The following is a 17350-nucleotide window of genomic DNA, read 5'->3' as shown; positions in this document are numbered from 1 at the left end:
GTACACTTTAAGAGGAAGCCTGACCCTCAGAATTTTGGCCATTGCAGGGGGAACAGGTTGGTACAGGATATGGAAGTAGTTGCATGCAAGGCAACGGGACTGGAGATACATAGTCTGGCGAGGACTTAGATGCTAGACAGAAGGCGAGGGTACACTCGTGGCCACAGTCACATGTGTGATGGGCTATTGAGTGGAAGAGAGAGAGGTTTGTCCTGAGGCTTTAGAGGAGAAGTGGGCCAGCGAGCTGTAGTTGACACTGTGAGCCCTCGTCCTTTGTGGGGCTTTGGATTGGGCGGGGAGGGTGTTGAATAAGTGTTACATGACCCGCTGCCATCCTGGCTTGGGTTCGGGTAGGGCATGCGTATGGGGGAGGCCGATACCACCCACAGAACATTACATCTTCTGGTCTTAAGTGGGGGGTCTGCTCCTCCTTCCACCCCTGCCTTGGGGAGCCTGGCCCAGCCTGGTACTTCTCTCTGTCTATTCCTTCAGAGGCTGAGCAGCACAGCCTGGCTTGTGTCATGGGCCACATAACTCTTCCATTATGCATGAGGGAGACCCAGTGGTGAGCGAATGAGCAAGCTGGGGTGGGGGGGTGGGGGGCTGAATGGTTATTAATAAACAAGTGTATTGTGTGGGATTCCATTCACAGCACTTTGAGAGGACGTGGTGGGCTTGAGATAATAAAGCCCTGTTTATGTCACCAAGGGCTGGGGAGGTGGCAAGTGGGAGGTGGCAAGGAACAGGGAAACCAGGAATTATTTTGATTCCACCCAGAGCAGGGCTGCTGTGTTTGCTCTGAGGCCAGCATCCAGGGGGGCAGATCTAGCTGGGATTTTGCTCAGGCTTCTGCACATTGGAATAGCCTGGGTCCTGAGAAATGCCTAGCTTTCCATCCCCATCTGTCCCCACGGAGGGAGGCTGAGAAGACGCTGGATGAACTGGAGCACAACTCGTTCAGGAGAGAGGTGGAGTGGTCAACTCTACCCCACTCCCGGCCTCCTGTCCCTGCCCCATTCCTTCTGGGTGAGTCCTTCTGCTTTGGCCTTCTAAGATCCAAAGTGGCCTGTGTTAGGATTGTGCCTCATTTCCTGAAGATGCTGGAGTTGTGTGTATGTGCAAGGTCTGCAGGAAGCTTCCTAGCCAGTGAGAGGACTGGTTTGGTATTAGGGTGTGAAACATGAAGGAAGCAGGCCAGAAGGGAGAGAAGTGATAAGGAGGGATTAGCTTCAATTTTGGAGGAAGCGCAGCAAGGGACGAGGCTCCCAAGTCCTGGCAAGGAGAGCCTCGTAGGGGAGCTTTGTCTGAAGGGTGTCTGGGAAAGAGAGGCTGAGGAGCATTTGGCAGAGGAGGATCTCAGGCTGTGCACCTGATTGCAAAGCCCGTATTAACTCTGTGACTTATCCCTCTGGGTTAGCCCTCCCGAGCTCCTCCCTGTCTCTCCCTCAGCCCTTGGCTCTGGGCCCCACCATCCCAAAACAGCCCTCTTCGGCTCATCCTGTCCCACTCAGTCCTGGCATGCAGAAGCTGCTGGTTGGGAGGAAGTGAGAATAGACCATTTTGCTCTCCGCTGGCTTCTAGGGATGCAGAGCAGGTTTTGATTCAGGGTGTCTTGATTCTCTTTCACTTTGAGTTGAACCAAAACAGGAGGGAAGCCAGGGCGCAGGCAGGCCTGGGTCAACTGGCTCTGTCAGGAGCTAATGGTACTCCCTTTGGCCATGGCGAGTGGCTCTGGCCTGGAGCTCCCCTGATCCGGGAAACGTTTCCATCTCAAGCCAGCTCTAAGAAGCCGTGTGCTGGTTTGCTTATAAGTTGGGGGTGAGAAGGAGGCCGGTGCAGGGACTGTCTCTCCTGCCTTCCTTGTGGGTACATGGCTCCCTGAGGCAGGGCTTGGACTCAGTGACTTGAACTTTTTGTTCGGATTGAGGATTACATGACCCTACTTAACCCAGGAAGGTTTGAGGCTGTATTAGAGCTAGAATGGGCTGATTCTAGGTTATTGGAGGCTCAAATCAGAAGGGGCAATCTCCCCAAAGGCAAGCCAGACTTTTCCCCAGGGCAGTGTCAATGTCAATGTCTCAGAGCTATGCAGGCTACCCCCTTACCTGAATGCACAAAGCAAACAATGCAGGTTCCTTGAGTACGCTGCACCCCTGGATGGCCCACCCTGGTCCTAGTCGCAGAGCAGTGGGATGAGGAGGTGGCCCTGCAGAGTACGGTAGCTCTTCCTCAGGCTTTCCACTCCTACAGATGCTGTGGGCACTCATTTCCCTTCCTTCCCACAGTCAGAAGAGGTGGTGACTATTTTTAGAAGCATCTGCATGCTCCTCGGAGCACTATTTCTATGATTTATGTGTCAGGCTGGGTACTCTTCTACTAACAGAGGGCACCAGAGCTGGCAAAACAGCGGGAGGTCAGGAGTAGGGGTGTGTGTGATTAACCCAACTGCAGTCTGCCTGCCTAGGCACCTAGCCTGGAGGAATGACCCAGCATCTTCCACCAAAATTTTCGGGGATTCCTACTGACTATTTTATGGTTGTCAGTTGGTGTGGGAGGTTCCTAGAAGGTCCAAGAACAGAGACAAGGGCCTTCCTCATAGAGGCAGGCAGGCTGAGTCGTGCCATGGGCCCTCCCCTCTCAAGAAGACAAGCCCAGCGTGTACCAGGAGGGATAGGCAAGATGGCCTTTCTCAGGGATGGGAAAGCCATCACAACTATAACTCTAACAGGCAACTGCTCACTGAGAGTCTACCTGGGATGGGCTCTTCTCCAAGCACGTGGTGTCTGGTTATCTCCTGTAACAGGTGCTACTGTTCTTTTAGAATGGAGGAAACAGAGAAGATAAGCATGTTGCCTAGGGTCACACCATCCGTGACCAAGCCAGTTGTCCTCCCCAGCCCAAGACCCTGCTCTTCTGAGACTGTAGTGGGCTGTCTCCCAGTAGAAGGCAACAGCATGCTTTGTTTTGGAGGTAGGCCATAAGGAGGACTGAGGTCAGATGCAAAGAAGGACTTCTTGACAGTAAGAAGGGCCAGGTGAAATCTTCCTTGGAGATCTTTGGGAAGTATCTAGTGCTTCAGGAGGAGGCCTTCGCACAGGCCGGACTCTGGATTAATGGCCACTTGGAGATCTTATGTCAGTAAGCTGTCCGTGAGAGATGCAGGACCATGCATCAGTTGCACAGCAGCCTCTGAGCATGCCACGGATCCAACTGAGATTTGGATCAGCCCTTGAGATTTGGGGTCTAGAAAAAAAGGCTGGCATGGGGAGGGGAGTGTCTGCTGAGGGCCCAATAGAGAGAGGAAGCCAGGAGAGGGAAGCCGCCCCAGGGAGCTCTGGAGCAGCCTGGGGGTTAATAGGTTTTTCATTTGAGCCTTCCAGTCAGACGTGCCCAGAAAGAGATCCCTGGCTTTGCTGGGGCTCCATTCCTGGAACCACCCCCTCCCATATGATGCAAGCATCTGTAGTTCATGTGAGCTTAGGGACCACTGCTGGGGGCTGTCCATGCTGAGGTGGGATTGGTGAGCCATTTGGGGAGGATGCTGACTCCTCTAGCCAGGCAGCCCCAGGGCTACCCTCCCCATTTCATGCCCTCGGTCCCCTGATCTATACCATGGCGGCAACCTCAGAGTAGAATATGCAGGGTGGGAGAATGCTCTCTCTTCTCCCTTGATTGCTGCAGTGAGGAATGGGTGTAGGCTGCCTGGGTTTCTGGCCAAGTTCTACCCCTAGCTGGCTGACCCCCTGGTTCCCTCAGCTGTCAAGTATGACATTAACAGCACCTGTCTCTTGGGACTTCATGAAGATAGATGAACTAATCCACAACGTCACTTAGCCCAGGAGAAAGGAGGAAGACCCCTCTGTCCAGGGCCGCCACACAGCCACTTCAGTCTCTCTCCCACGCCACCCCACTCTGTCTCCCACTGGGGCCCAGTTCTGTGTTGGGCAGGTGGCCTCACCAAGTGCCAGAAGCTCTATCCTCTGCTTTTCTCCTTGGCTCAGGTTAAATAGTCCAGAGGTCTCCTGGCTGCATCCTGCTGCTGCTCCCTTTAGCTGCAGGAGCCAGTGTGAGGCCAGATGCTCAAGGTCCAGGACTTCTGCTCCATGAGCTGCCTGCAGCCCCATTTATTTTGGGTCTATAGAGGTAAGAGTCCACTTCTGGTTTATCCCATGTGTCTGACCTGGCGAGTCTTCCTCATAGCTCAGTGTTACCCACCGTTTGAGGGCCTAGAGTTGAATCAGGGCTCTCTTCTGCCCCTTTCTGCCCTGTGACAGGCTCTCCACATTCCAGCTGCTGCACCTCCAACCCACCATCCTGCATCCATTTCCTTCTCCCCACCTTTCTGGCTTTCTGTCCTGACTGCCTCTGCCCCAGGTCCCTCCCTTTCTCTACCAGCACCCTTCTCCTTTGACCAGCCCTGCCTTGTCCCTGGGCTGAACATCGTCCAGTTTATACTTCTCAGGGATCCAAGGACACTATGCATGCCTAAAGCAAACATCTGTTGACATTTAGAAGTACCGAAGGATCCACATTTTCATTTCTGTATGAATGTCACATATTCTCCTTCTGGTATAGGAAGCTTAAAGCTGGGCCCTGTGATAGCCCCACATTGATGATCATTTTTTAAAAGGACAGGTAACTTTCCACTTGGCTCCAGACTAAGCAGGGTCAGAATGAGGGGGTTGAGAGGACAATGGTGACATAATGCCTTCTGGCTGTCCCCAGTCACTGCCCTATCCTTTTGATTCAGTTCTTTCCATAACTTGATGAGTCAAATACCACAGTCCCCATTCTATCTGTAGAAGGGGAAACAGGTTAAGTGACTTGCCTAAGGTCACACAGTGATTAAGTGGGAAAGTCAGAATTTGAAAGTGGTTCTGTTTTGGGTCTGCAGACACCTCTGGAAGCTGGATTTCTGACTCTGAACAAATCCAAGTGTCCTATTCATGTTCCTTCCTCCTAACCCTACATTCCCTGGTGGTGAATCTCTGAAGGTGAGAGAGGAGACCTCCACCTTGGGCCACTGCCTGTCAGCCTCCAGGGTGGGCCAGCAGTCAGCCATACTGCTCAACATGTCAGAGAACAGACTATATTTAACTGGAAGAAAGGGAATAAGAAACAGAATGAGGAATCTGGAAGTGCCTGAATAATACAGTATTAGAAAGTGAAAATGCTTCTCCTCCCAGAGTGCCTGGGCAGCTCAGTCAGTCCGCTCTTGATTTCAGCTCAGGTCATGATCTCAGGGTCCTGGGATTGAGCCCTGCATTGGGCTCCCTGCTCAGCGGGTAGCCTGCTTTTCCCTCTCCCCTGCCACTCTCCCTGCTTCTGTGTTCTCTCTCTCTCTCCCCCCCACCAAATAAATAGATATTTTAAAAATAAATAAGTAAAGTGCTGCTTCTCCCTAAAAACAGTCTGTGAAGGAACATTCTGCAAAATGTTTGCAGATGGACCAGAGGCCTTAGAGCCAGAAACCTGTACAATCCGTAGGAGTAACTGCTCCCCATCACCAGGCTTGAGCTGTTCTCAGGGCTTTCTCTCTCTCCAGTGCCCCTCAGCTCCCCTGCTGGGGGCTCTTTGTATGGGAGTGACATGGTAATGGGCCTAAGCACACACCAAGAGCCAATGGTAGGTACCAGCCACCCTATTCCCCCCCCCCCAAATCCCCAACCAAGACAGGATGTGATTAACTAGTTCTGAAGAGCATTTGGAACTCAACTTCCAGCGGCTTGAGGAGAGGTCTGATGGAGTCTTTGTTTGCCTAACTCTGAAATTCTGAGGTTGTGGGAGAGGTGGAGGGAGGAGGGCTCTGCAGGCCCTTTAGATTCAGCCAAGAATCGTCTGGTAAATATACAGTCATTTGGAATGTATTGTCTTCCTTCTTAAGCCTTTAAGATCTGCCTTCTAAATTACTACTAAAGCACACGAGTCTCTAGTGCTCATAGTGTTTTTATCTTTTCACTTTTAAAATAAACTGTATTGGAGTATAATTTACATTCAATAAAATGTACTCATTTTAAAAGTGTAGTCAGATGAGATTTGACATATGTAATCACCACTCCAATCAAGTTATAGAATATTTCATCACCCCTGAAAATGCCCTCATTCTATCTGCAGGCATTCTCCCCCCAGCCCCTGGCCCCAGGCAAGCACAGAGCAACTTTTGGTCACTGTAGATTGATTTGCACATTCTAGATATCTATGTGTGTGCAGTATGGTCTTTGTGTCACTGCTAGAGTTTGATAAGCTTCAGGGGAGAATAAATTATTTGAGATTCCTGCACGGGCATGGCCCCTGCCGGCATCTCTGCACCCCCTCTGTTCTTCCCGAGCCCTTCAGCCTACTCTCACCTGGTGTGTGGACATGGTATTCCTTGAGTCTGTGGCAGGAGAAAGATTCCTCCCTTCCCTTTGCTTTGGCACTAGGTCTAGGGAAATGGTAGGGAGAGGAGGTTTGGGGAAAAGCAAGATGTGAGGAATGACTCTCAACCATGAGAAATGGCTGTGAGGTTCCAGGTGACGGAGCCTGCATAATGTGGAGGTGGACAGGCAACTGAGCTGGCTTCTCTCCTGCTGCTGGCTTTGTTACCACTACTGCTGCCATTCTTTGCATTGAGGTGAGTATGAAAGCTCCTATCCTAGAATTCAGGGGTTCTTTTGAATGAATTGAGGGGCATGGAAGGAGAGGAAGCAGACTTTAGGTCCAGCCTGTGGGGTGTGTATCCTGCCTGGCAGGGATGTGTTGGAGGACAAGCAGCAGGGAGCTTGGCTTATTGGCCATCTTGTGACTAGAGCTGACCGTGCCACAGTCTTCTCTTTGTGCTCAGGTCTGCAGCTTCTCGTCTTCTTGGGCAGGATGGAAAGGCAGCACATGTAAGCACTGATTCTTACATGGTGGCAATGATCCTGGGTGTCAATCTGGACAGAGAAGGACACAGTGCTAAAGATTTCCTGCAATTTGCATAACCTTTCTGGGATCCTGTTGACCTATCTCCACAAGTGGGCATATTTGAAGGATTTTTTTTTTTAATTTGAAGGATATTTTAAAGGTGCTTTCATTTCTTGGGGAAAAGGAATACAAACTAAAATCAAGATGCTGTCATTATGGTATTTTTTTTCTTTTGTTTTATCATCATATTATTATTTCATTGTGGTAAAATATACTGTTGGGGAGGAAGAAATTTTTCTATATCTTTCAAGATTCCTCTAGCTACATTGAGAATTAAGTCAATTAAGTTGACGTGAAATAGAGTAACAAGAGAAAATTCGAGCTTAATTTCATACATACCGGGAATCTACACAGACATGACAATCCAAAGACATTCAGACAAAATGAGGTATATATGTCATCCTGAATTAGGGAGAAGGGGTAGCATCTGTGACTTCAAAGAAAAGGAATGCAATTCACAGAAGAATGAAAAAGTGTCAGCATTTGGTAAACAAATGTTGTCGGACCACTCAGAAACGGTGGGACCTAGAGGACTTTGGTGGGACCTAGATGACTTTGGTCAGTCAGGCTCTACTAGGTCCTACTCTCCCTAGTTTATAGCATAATGTAGTTATTTGTGGTGATAGCTCCCTTTTTGGAGCAGGTCCTCTATCTAAAACTTTTTAGGCAGTTGGTATGTGTAGAAGGCAGAGGTCAAAGTTTTTTCCTGAGTCTTTTGGGTCTTGATTTTTTTTTAGCTTAATAATCTTTTTATAAACTGCATGCCAGTATGGTACACCTTGAGGCAGCCTGCCCTTGGCTCTTGCAATACACAACATAAAATTTTAACCATTTTAAATTATACTGTTCATGGTACCAGACACATTTACATTAGGTGCAACCATTACCACCATCCATCTCCAGAACTTTTTATCTTCCCAAACTGAAATTCCATACCCATTAAACATTAACTCCCCATTCCCTCTTCCCCTGGCACCTGGCAACCTTCATTCTACTTTCTGTCTCTATGAATTCCATTATTCTCGGTATTTCATATGAGCAGAATCATGCAGTGTTTGTATGTGACTTATATCACTTAGCATAATGTCTTCCAAATTCATCCCTGTTGTAGCAAATATCAGAATTCCATTCCTTTTTAAAGCTGAATTAACATTTGATTGTATAGGTATACCACATTTTGTTTATCCATTCATCTGCCAGTGGACATCTGAGTTGTTTCTGCCTTTTGGCTGTTGTGAATAATGCTGCTATTATGAACATTTGTATACAAATATCTGTTTGAGCCATTATGGTATTTAAATGCTCAGCAGCCCCTCCTACCAGCAGTTCCTGCTTAAATTTACTGCTGTCCAAGGCCCAGAGTGATGTGCATTCCTGCTCCTCTAGCCTGGCACCCTGTCTTCTCCAAGTTGGTGCCTGTGGCAAGTGGTATGCTTCCAATACTTCAGTCTTTGATAAGTATTGGGACTTAGGAGTTTTGAGTTCCTTTCTCTAGAAGCTTCTTTTTTGGTGTGTTTTAGCTACTCTTGGCCACCAGCTGACTTTTGGAGTTTGATTCCATTAAGCTTCTTAATATCAGAATATAACAGACCATCTTTGGTTCATCAAGGAAAGAAAAACTAAATTTTATCAATTATCTATTATGTGCTATCAGGAACCTGTGCTATTCTGTATATTCACGTACTACTAACTTCACATCCTTTTATAGGGCTGTCCAGTGAGATAGGGACCCATCCTGAGTTTTAAAGGTAATGAAGCTGAGGAGAGGTTCAGGGAAGTTAAGTCACTTGCCTAAGCTCATGGAGGCCAACATTCTATACACTACCTAAATACCTCCCTGGTCTTTCAGATGCAAATGAGCCAGAGAAATTTTCTGGACCTTTTCTTTTACAATGGAAATCCAAGCCTGGAGTTCCCCCCCTATGATTTGAAAAGAATAATCCTTTGGGCTTCGTTGCCCTAGTTTTGGTAAAATATGGAATTATTAATTAAGGCTTTGCTTTGTTTTTCTGAATATACAAAAGTAGAGAATAGTATCATGAATCCCCACGTACTCCTCACCCAGCTTCAATAATTATGGACTGTTGGTCTGTCTTGTTTCATCAGTCAGGTTCTTCTTTTTGATCCATGGGGTCCTCCCAAGTGATATGGCAGCAGTTGGTGTTTTCTAGAAGAGAGGAGGGGAATAAGCAGATCTGGAAATCGTGGAGCTAAATCTCTTCCCAGCTGGAAGAGTGTTAATTGCCACCGGTTGGAATCCCCTCTGATGGTTCATTATTCAGCTGGTTACTGAACACCATCCAGGAGGCAGGGGAAGGAGGGCAAATCTTTTGAGAGGCCTGGCAGGACCTGGCAGGGTGGTATGCAGAGAGGCTTCCCTTTCTTAGAGCATTTTCTTCCTACTGTTTGATTTTATTGGAATTCTTCTGAGTGGCAAGAGAGAAGGTTATGTGAGGATAACTGTCCCCTTAGGAGAACAACACTAAGCCAAAGCAGTCTTGAGGTAGAACAAGGACTGGTGGGAAAAAAGCCTATAGCCTATTCCACTAGATTTATTTAACAAACATTTTCACTTTTATTTTGTTATGAATATCCACAGTGGGCCAGGACTGAGCAATGTAGTAGACAGATCCAACTATGACACATTGGTATCTGCTCTCAAAAACTTGTGGTCCACAAAAATAATAGCTAAATAACAACTAACATTTGTGTGTGCCAGAGACAGCCAGAGTACTTTATGTACGTTGTCTCCTTTATAACCCCTACTCTGCCCCAAACAATCTGCAAGAATTATGTCCATTTTATAAACAAGGAAAGTGGGGCTTCCTGCTGCCCTGTCTGTGCAGAATGAGTGACAGATGGGGAGGACCAAGGGTCAGGAGAGGGCCCAGGAGACTGGGACCTTCTCTCAGGCTGCAGGAATGTACTTCTGTAAAACCCAGGCAGATGTGCTTTCTCATAGAATTGAGGGCAGCCAAATGGCACATTTTTTCCTTGGGACTTTATTGAGGACCATGGGACTGATTTTTATTTAAAAGATAAGGCACTTCTTTTGGGAGGAGGAGAGGAGTAAAGACTGGAACTTGAGAAAGAGCACTTTTCTGAGGCTGCAGGAAGGGATGGACTGTTTGGGTTTTATTTAAAAGAAGATTTGGGAGGCGCTGGGTGGCTCAGGTCATGATCCCAGGGTCCTGGGATCGAGTCCTGCACCAGGCTCCCTGCTCAGCGGGGAGCTTGCTTCTCCATCTTCCTCTACCGCTGCCCCTGCTTGTGTATGCTCTCTCGCTCTTACTCTCTCTGTCAAATAAATAAATAAAATCTTTAAAATAAAAAAATAAAAGAAGATTTGGTGTCTTTCAAGCTGGAGAGACTAAAAAGAGATAGTTTTAAGGACAAGGAAGGAGCAATTTCTGATCCAGGCTGATTCTTTCCAGGATCAGGTGGTTTGGGGTTTCTGTGGCAGTTGCAGGAACAGCTGGTGGTGCCATCCTTGTCCTTCTGGGGTGAGGCCGGCTCCGTGGGCCCAGTTTCTGCATGGAAGCCTGCTTTGTGCATTTGAACATATTTTCTACAATTGTCTCGGCTAATGTGTCTAGCAGGGGGCAGCAAGTCATTTCTTTAAAAGACAACCCATGAACCTCTTTCCACGCACCGTGGGCATCCCCTCATCCCTTGCTGTGTGTAAGTCATAACTTGTAGGGTTAAGGTAAATTTAGAAGGCTCACTCCCCCTTTCCCCAAAAGGATGTGAAACGTTGAAATGAGAGTCCCAACGGCATGACTCTCCTTTAAGAAACCGAAAGAAAATGAAAGTTTATTATATTATCATTCTAATTTTTAAATTTTTAATTAAAAAAAAAAATAAAGAGGTTTTTCTACCAGGAGATGAGGTGTGGGGTGCCATCTGGATCAGAAGCAGGAAGAAGAAACAGCTCAAGGTTCTTTCCAACTATGTCATTCTCTTGTTGTTTCCCATTCTGGGCTCCCAGATAATTTAAAAGCAGGGTTGCATACAGGATTAGCTTCATATAGAACCCTAGAGAAAATCCTGCCTTCAAATCAATGCATTGCCTCCATTTGGACCTTGCTGACAGAGAGAGGAAACATGAAAGTGGATGAGGACACCTCTTTCAGAAACGGAGGGCGTCCCAAACTGGCTAGACAAAATGCATGTGGCCTTTCAGAACAAGCCAGAGTCCGGGCAGGCTGCCTGCTCTCCTGGGACTACAACTCAGAGATGACGGTTGCTATGGATACGGGCAACTGGGGCTCCCCTGAGACAGCAGGGAGTTGAAGGCATGAAGCTATTTGTTGCAGTGATGTGAAGGCTGGTGTCTGTACTTTCCTCACTGTGGAGCCACACTGTGAGGGACAGAAGACCAGCCTGGCCTAAGTGGTGCCTGGGCCTGGAGGACCCCAGGTGGCCCACCCTGGGGTGCCTGTGTATGTGAGATGGGGCACACCACCAGTGCAGAGTCACTGGGCTTTAGGTGACACATGGAGGACCTGTCCCATCAGTGTTGGATGCATAGTTCTCTCCTCTTTTCTCCTAATTTTGGAGGCCGGCAGTGCTAATTGCTCCCCAGACCCAGGAGTGCATTTCTGGATTGGAGGCGCTACCCAGTGAAGCTTTACTGTGAGTGGGGCTCCATCCTGGAAGCTGCAGGAAGGGTGTTAAAAGGTAGGGGGAACATAGTTTGTGCCACCAGGGCACCCCTGGTGTGAGGGGAGAGACACAGCCCCTGCCATCCATGAGCGCCCAGTCTGATGCAGACAGCCAGAGGTACATCAAGGACCCGGGGTGATGGACAGAGACAGGATAGAAAAAGCCCATCACTTCACACTTCCCATGAAGTCAGACACATCCGTGGTGTACCTCTAGGCTCAGCATTGCTACTCTTTCCCCAAGCTCCCTCCACTCCTGCCATGCCAGGGCCTGGGCTCTTCCATTTGGGTTCTTCAGATGGTACAGTGGGCCCTTCCTTGCTGTTCCCTTGGCTTGGGGCTGTTTTCTCCATCACCTCCCAGCTCCCTCACTATTTCACCATATTTATTCAGACCTCTGTTTTGGTATCATTTCCTGACCACCCTGTGGCAAGCAGCCCTTCCTGGCTTCCCAAACCTCTCTCTTAGCCACTCTGCCTGCTTTATTTTTCTCCATGGCACTTGTACTATTTACTAGTCTATTGTTTGATCATCTGCCTCCCCATTGGACAGTCAGCTCCTCCAGTGCTGGGACAATGCCTTGCTTACCACCGAGTCCCATTGCTAAGAGGATCACCTGGCACCTGGGAGGTGCTCAATAAATATTGGATGAGTGAGTGACAAACTGCGTAGCTCATGGTTCACAATGCTTCAATATTAGTCCACCAGTTGTAAAGATAAAACTTCTCACTTGCAATTCTAATTTGTGACTGAAGGACATTTTTCTTAAAATTAGGTTTTGGTTTCCTAAGACGGTATCTGTCACACAAGGGTATACAGACTTGGGGAGATTCTTAGATATGATCATGGCAGTTTGGGGATTTGTGTTACCTTTGGAAGATGGGTCTGTGTATTAGTCAAGTTTGGAGGACCCATATGTAGTTATTGGAAATCTGGTACATAAAACTTTTGAGGTAGGGTGCGTTGGAGGTAGCCTCAGAACTTTCTGGAGAGCAGATCTTGAACAGCAAGTAGAAAGAAAGGGGAAGGTCTTTTGACAAGACAGAAAGCCATTGGATGACTTGCTATCAAGGTCTGGTTTGTAATGTAAGGGGCCATATGGAGCAAGCCCCCATGGGCCATCAGGTCCCAGCATACCTACTTGGCTAAAGTGGAGTCTGAACTTAGATACAGCAAGGTGAAGCAGTTAAGTTGAGAGCATTCCCTGCTCTGGAAACCTGCATTTGAGTGACAGCTGTGCAGGGCTGGGACTGCTTTGGAGCGGTGACCCATAAACTCTGCTCTCTGGCCCACTCCCCATCACTTATGTCTCACTGTGGTCTTGTTGGCATGACGGCCCCCCCAGGGGGGGCACCGGCCCACCTGCCATGGCCTGTGCAGCTGGGGCGTGGAATGTGTGCAGGAGTCAGCTGGCAGGTGGAAGATGACCCAGCCCTCGGAGGATGGTCCCCAGCTCACCAGCTTGCAGTCCTTTGTCTAACTGGGAATCAACCAGGCCAGAGGTCAGCGTTTTCCTTGGAAGACTGTCAGAGCCTGCCTATGGTTGAGGGGGTAGCAGGGTCAAGTTTCCAGGAAGTGGGCCAGGACAAAGCTCTATCTCCTGAATCAGCTCTCCACTGTCTGCAGCCTGGCAGGTGCCAGCAGCATGCGATTGGCAAGTTGGCCTCTGGTCACTGAGCTGTAGACCCGGGCCACTGGGAGGCCCTTTACAAACCACACAGTGACCTCTCTGTTATAGGGAGGAGGTGCCCAGAGTTACTGCGGAGCTGGGACCCAGACCAGCTCATTGCTCTTTCTGCCACCTCCTGTTTGGAATGGGGGCCCAAGTGAGCAGTGAGATAGGTGCCACAATGCTGTGCACCTCAGTTCCTGCACTTCTCTCAGCAGTATTAAGGTCTGCTTTGGGAGATTAAAAGTATGCCGCTCTCTGCTGGTTTGGCAGTTGTCCTTGGACCCATGGCTGTGATGTGGCTTCCTCACCCTGCTGGGGGTGGCAGGAGGCACACACTTAAGCGCTGTGCCTGGGGGACTTTCAGCCCTGGGGATGAAGTGTGTGTAGTGAGTAGCCCTGAAATGGAAGGGAGGGCCCCATGCCTGGCGGGGCCCTACCCTTCTCTGTCGGCTGGCTTCCTTTCCACCTGCCCTAATGCTTCTGTGGTGGTGGTTCCAGAAATCACCTCGGGGTTTTGAGGTCCCTTCCTCCTGCCCCCTCCCCGCCCTGGAGGGTGGGATCATCCAGAGGCCAGCAGAAGGGGCTGGGGCAGGGAATGGGGCCTGACCTAGAGGATAAACTGAAGGCCTGTTCTAACACCTCCATTTGGGATCTTGAGCTTGGGAGTGAGTCTGAGTATTAAGGGCTCTGGTTTTGGAGCCTGGGAGACTGAGATTTGCACCCAAACCCCTCTCCCTGACCTTGAGCAGCTACTTAACCTTTCTGAGTCTCGATTTCCTCATCTAAAAAGTAGAGTTATTTTTTTTAAAGATTTTATTTATTTATTCATGAGACACACACACACAAACACAGTGAGAGAGAGAGAGAGAGAGGCAGAGACACAGGCAGAGGGAGAAGCAGGCTCCATGCAGGGAGCCTGATGTGGGACTTGATCCCAGGACTTCAGGATCACACTCTGGGCCGAAGGCAGGCATTAAACTGTTGAGCCACCCAGGAATCCCTAAAAAGTAGAGTTAAAACCACCTTGCACACAGCACTGTGATGAGGACTCTCTGAGATAATACATGTATCAGTAGAGCACTCATCCGAATGCCCCGCCCCTAGTAGACATACGTGATAACATAGCGTTGTCATCATCACCATGTGACAGCTCAGTGCCTACACTGTGCCTGCTCAACACTGTGCTGGATGTTATAGAAGATAAAGGGAATTTCTGTACCAGCCATTGGGCATTGGTCTGAGGACAGAGAATGACATATAAAGGAGAAAACATACTCAAAAAGATAAAATGGGGGGATTTCAACTAATATGGTATTGGGAAGGAATCCATAAGGGAAGAAGGCGACTTGAGCATGGGACTAAGAAAAAGCTTGATATATATTCAAAATAATATTCTACTTTTATTATCTCTCCCCACCTTCCTCTCCCTAAGTGAACACTTGAGAATAACACTGTGAGGTTCAAGGAGGAAGTCCTTAGCCCGGTGGCCAGTAGCGCAGGGAATAAAACCCTCCATCTCCACATTTGCCTTGTCCTCCTGGGGGCAGAGACCACCAGGAGCCTCCTTCTCAAAGACCAGAGTGTCTGCATGGCCCGATGAAGGAAGAATCTTCCACCTTCTTTGCTCTCACTGGACTCTGTGGGAAGCTAGAAAATTTTTCAACCCACCGAAGGAGAAAGAACTGACCAGGGCTGGTGCCAAAATATTCAGTAAATTCAAAAAGAGTCTTTTGTTCTATGAAGAAAGCGGCTGGCCTGGAGCCTCCTCTTCTGATTTGACATCACAGCCTGGTGGGTGGGGCCTTCCATTCTTGTCCAGCCCCCACTCCCAGGTTGAAAGGCAGCAAGCCTACTCAGGATTCTTTAGGAAAGCTCATTTGTGAGTCCACCTGTTTGTTTGACAGCCTGAGACAAATAAATCTTTGGGCCCCTCTGGCCTTAGTTGCTTCACCTGTGAAATGGCCATGCTGGTTCCTCTCCCTCTGTTGGACCAGTTCTGACCTGGTGGTCTCTTGCTCCACCTGCAGCTCTCGGGTCTGGGCTTGGATAATGTGTCGCCCCTTTTCCAGATGGGCACTCCAGGATGTCGAATATACAGTTCTGCCGTTATCCGAAACACATTTGAGTTCTGCTTTGGAATTTGCCTTTGAGCTTGGGCACATTCTTTCAATATTCTCAGTGACAAACAGTCTTCTTCCTTTTAGAGAGAAGTTGATTTCCTAATGGGGGCAGTAAGTCATGTCGTATATATGTGTCATGACAATAAGGATACGATCAAACTGAATGAAGATGCTTTTAGTTCCAAACAAATGAGGCTGATTTTGTTCTGCTTTATTTATTTTTTTTTTTTAAAGATTTTTTATTTATTTATGAGAGTGCACAGAGAGGAGAGAGAGAGAGGCAGAGACGCAGGCAGAGGGAGAAGCAGGCTCCATGCACCGGGAGCCCGATGTGGGACTCGATCCCGGGTCTCCAGGATCGCGCCCCGGGCCAAGGGCAGGCGCCAAACCGCTGCGCCACCCAGGGATCCCTTGTTCTGCTTTAAACCGACCGACTCAGAAGTCAGTTCCAAGTAAAATTTTAAGAACGTTTTGAGCAAGAAATGCAGCCTGAGAACACAGGTGGTAGACTCTTGCAATTTTAAGGACAGCACTCATTTGGATACATTAGTTCTGATTTTAAGAAAATGAATTTGCTGCTTTATGTTTCCGCCTCATGTTTTAAAAAAGTGACTGTCCTCTTCATTCCTGTTCATTTCCTAATGCATTTGTTTTATGTTTGGGTGTTTGTGCTTTTTATTTTCTTGACAGTGTGGCTTGCCCTGATTGTTATTAGTTATAAAAACATAAAAAGTCCTGTCTCAGTGGTTCTCAGCCCTATCTCAGCTTGTTGAAACCCAGACTTCTGGGCTCATGCATACTTTCTGATTTAGGAAGTCTAGGAAGGCTTTGTAATTTGCATTTTTAATATATTCCTAGGTTATGCTGCTGCCCCAGGACCATATTTTGAGAACCGTTGGCCTAACTGGAAGGGGTTTTGGTGATTAAAGCCAACCCCCTTATTGTACAGACTGGTAAACTGAGGTACAGGGGGAAGTGCCTCCCTTGCTAAATGGTCTATAACTAGTTTAGTGACAACACTGGCAGGAGAATCCAGGCATCCTATATGCCCCAAACTCATGCTTCTTGGTTAGAGACTAGTTAACAGGACCACCGGTTTGGGGGATTTTGCAAAACCTTCTTAATTTCAAATAATCTGGCCTGTTATCCCCTTTAGTATGACCAAACCATGATTTTCATCTCACTAGAGAAAAAGCTCTTTTTAATTTGCTCTTTTTATCATGATAACATATCTGTGACCTAAAATTTACCTTTCTCGCCATTTTTCAGCGTGCGGTTAATTCTGTAGCATGAAGCACATTGACACTGTGGTGCAGCCATCAAGACCATCCATCTCCAGAACTCTCTCATCTTCCCCAGCTGAAGCTCTGTGCTGGTAGCCACCGCCCCCAAACCCCCGTGACCCCCATGCTACTTCCTATCTCTGGAAGTAACCACTCCAGACACCTCATCTAAGTGGACTCAGGCAGTACTGGTCCTTTGATAACTAACTTATTTCACTGAGCATGATAAGGCCTTCCAGTTTCATCCACGTTGCACCACGGATCAGAATCTCTTTCCTTTTTTAAACAATAATATTCTGTTGTAGGAATATACTACACTTTGCTTATCCATTCATCTGTTGATGGGCACTTGGGCAATCTCCACATTTTGGTTATTGTGAATAATACTGCTGTGAACATGAGTGTGTAAATATCTATTTGAGTCCCTACCTTCAGTTCTTTTGGGTATATGCCCAGAAGTGGAATTGCTGGGTCAAATAGCAATTCTGTGTTTAATTTTCTTTCTTTCTTTTTAAAATATTTTATTTATTTACTTGAGAGAGAGCAAGTGCAAAAGAGAGAGAGAAACAGAGACTGAGGCAGAGAGACAGAGAGAAGAGTAAGCGCACAGAGGGAAAAGGGGAAGCAGACTCCCCACTGAGCAAAAAAAGCATAATGCGGGGCTTG

General features: G+C 48.0%; 1 protein-coding gene across 19 annotated transcripts in view; it reads left to right on the top strand.

Annotated features, from left to right (window-relative positions):
* The window catches only part of NFASC (neurofascin), a 181711-nt gene that overhangs the window by 38962 nt on the left and 125399 nt on the right, over positions 1-17350 (top strand). The window contains exon 1 of one of the 19 annotated variants that reach the window (XM_077886736.1): positions 751-1026. The exons of 17 other annotated variants lie outside the window; for them this stretch is intronic. The gene's annotated coding sequence lies outside the window, so the exon portion shown is untranslated. Of the gene's footprint in view, positions 1-750; positions 1027-4124; positions 4144-17350 lie in introns of those variants that run through there. One more of the 19 variants, XM_077886737.1, reaches the window with a different exon arrangement.

Source organism: Canis aureus, chromosome 38, assembly GCF_053574225.1.
Source record: "Canis aureus isolate CA01 chromosome 38, VMU_Caureus_v.1.0, whole genome shotgun sequence".
NCBI classification, from domain to species: domain Eukaryota; kingdom Metazoa; phylum Chordata; class Mammalia; order Carnivora; family Canidae; genus Canis; species Canis aureus.
The sequence above is the reverse complement of the archived record's forward strand: the minus strand, read 5'-3'. Positions and strand labels throughout refer to the sequence as shown.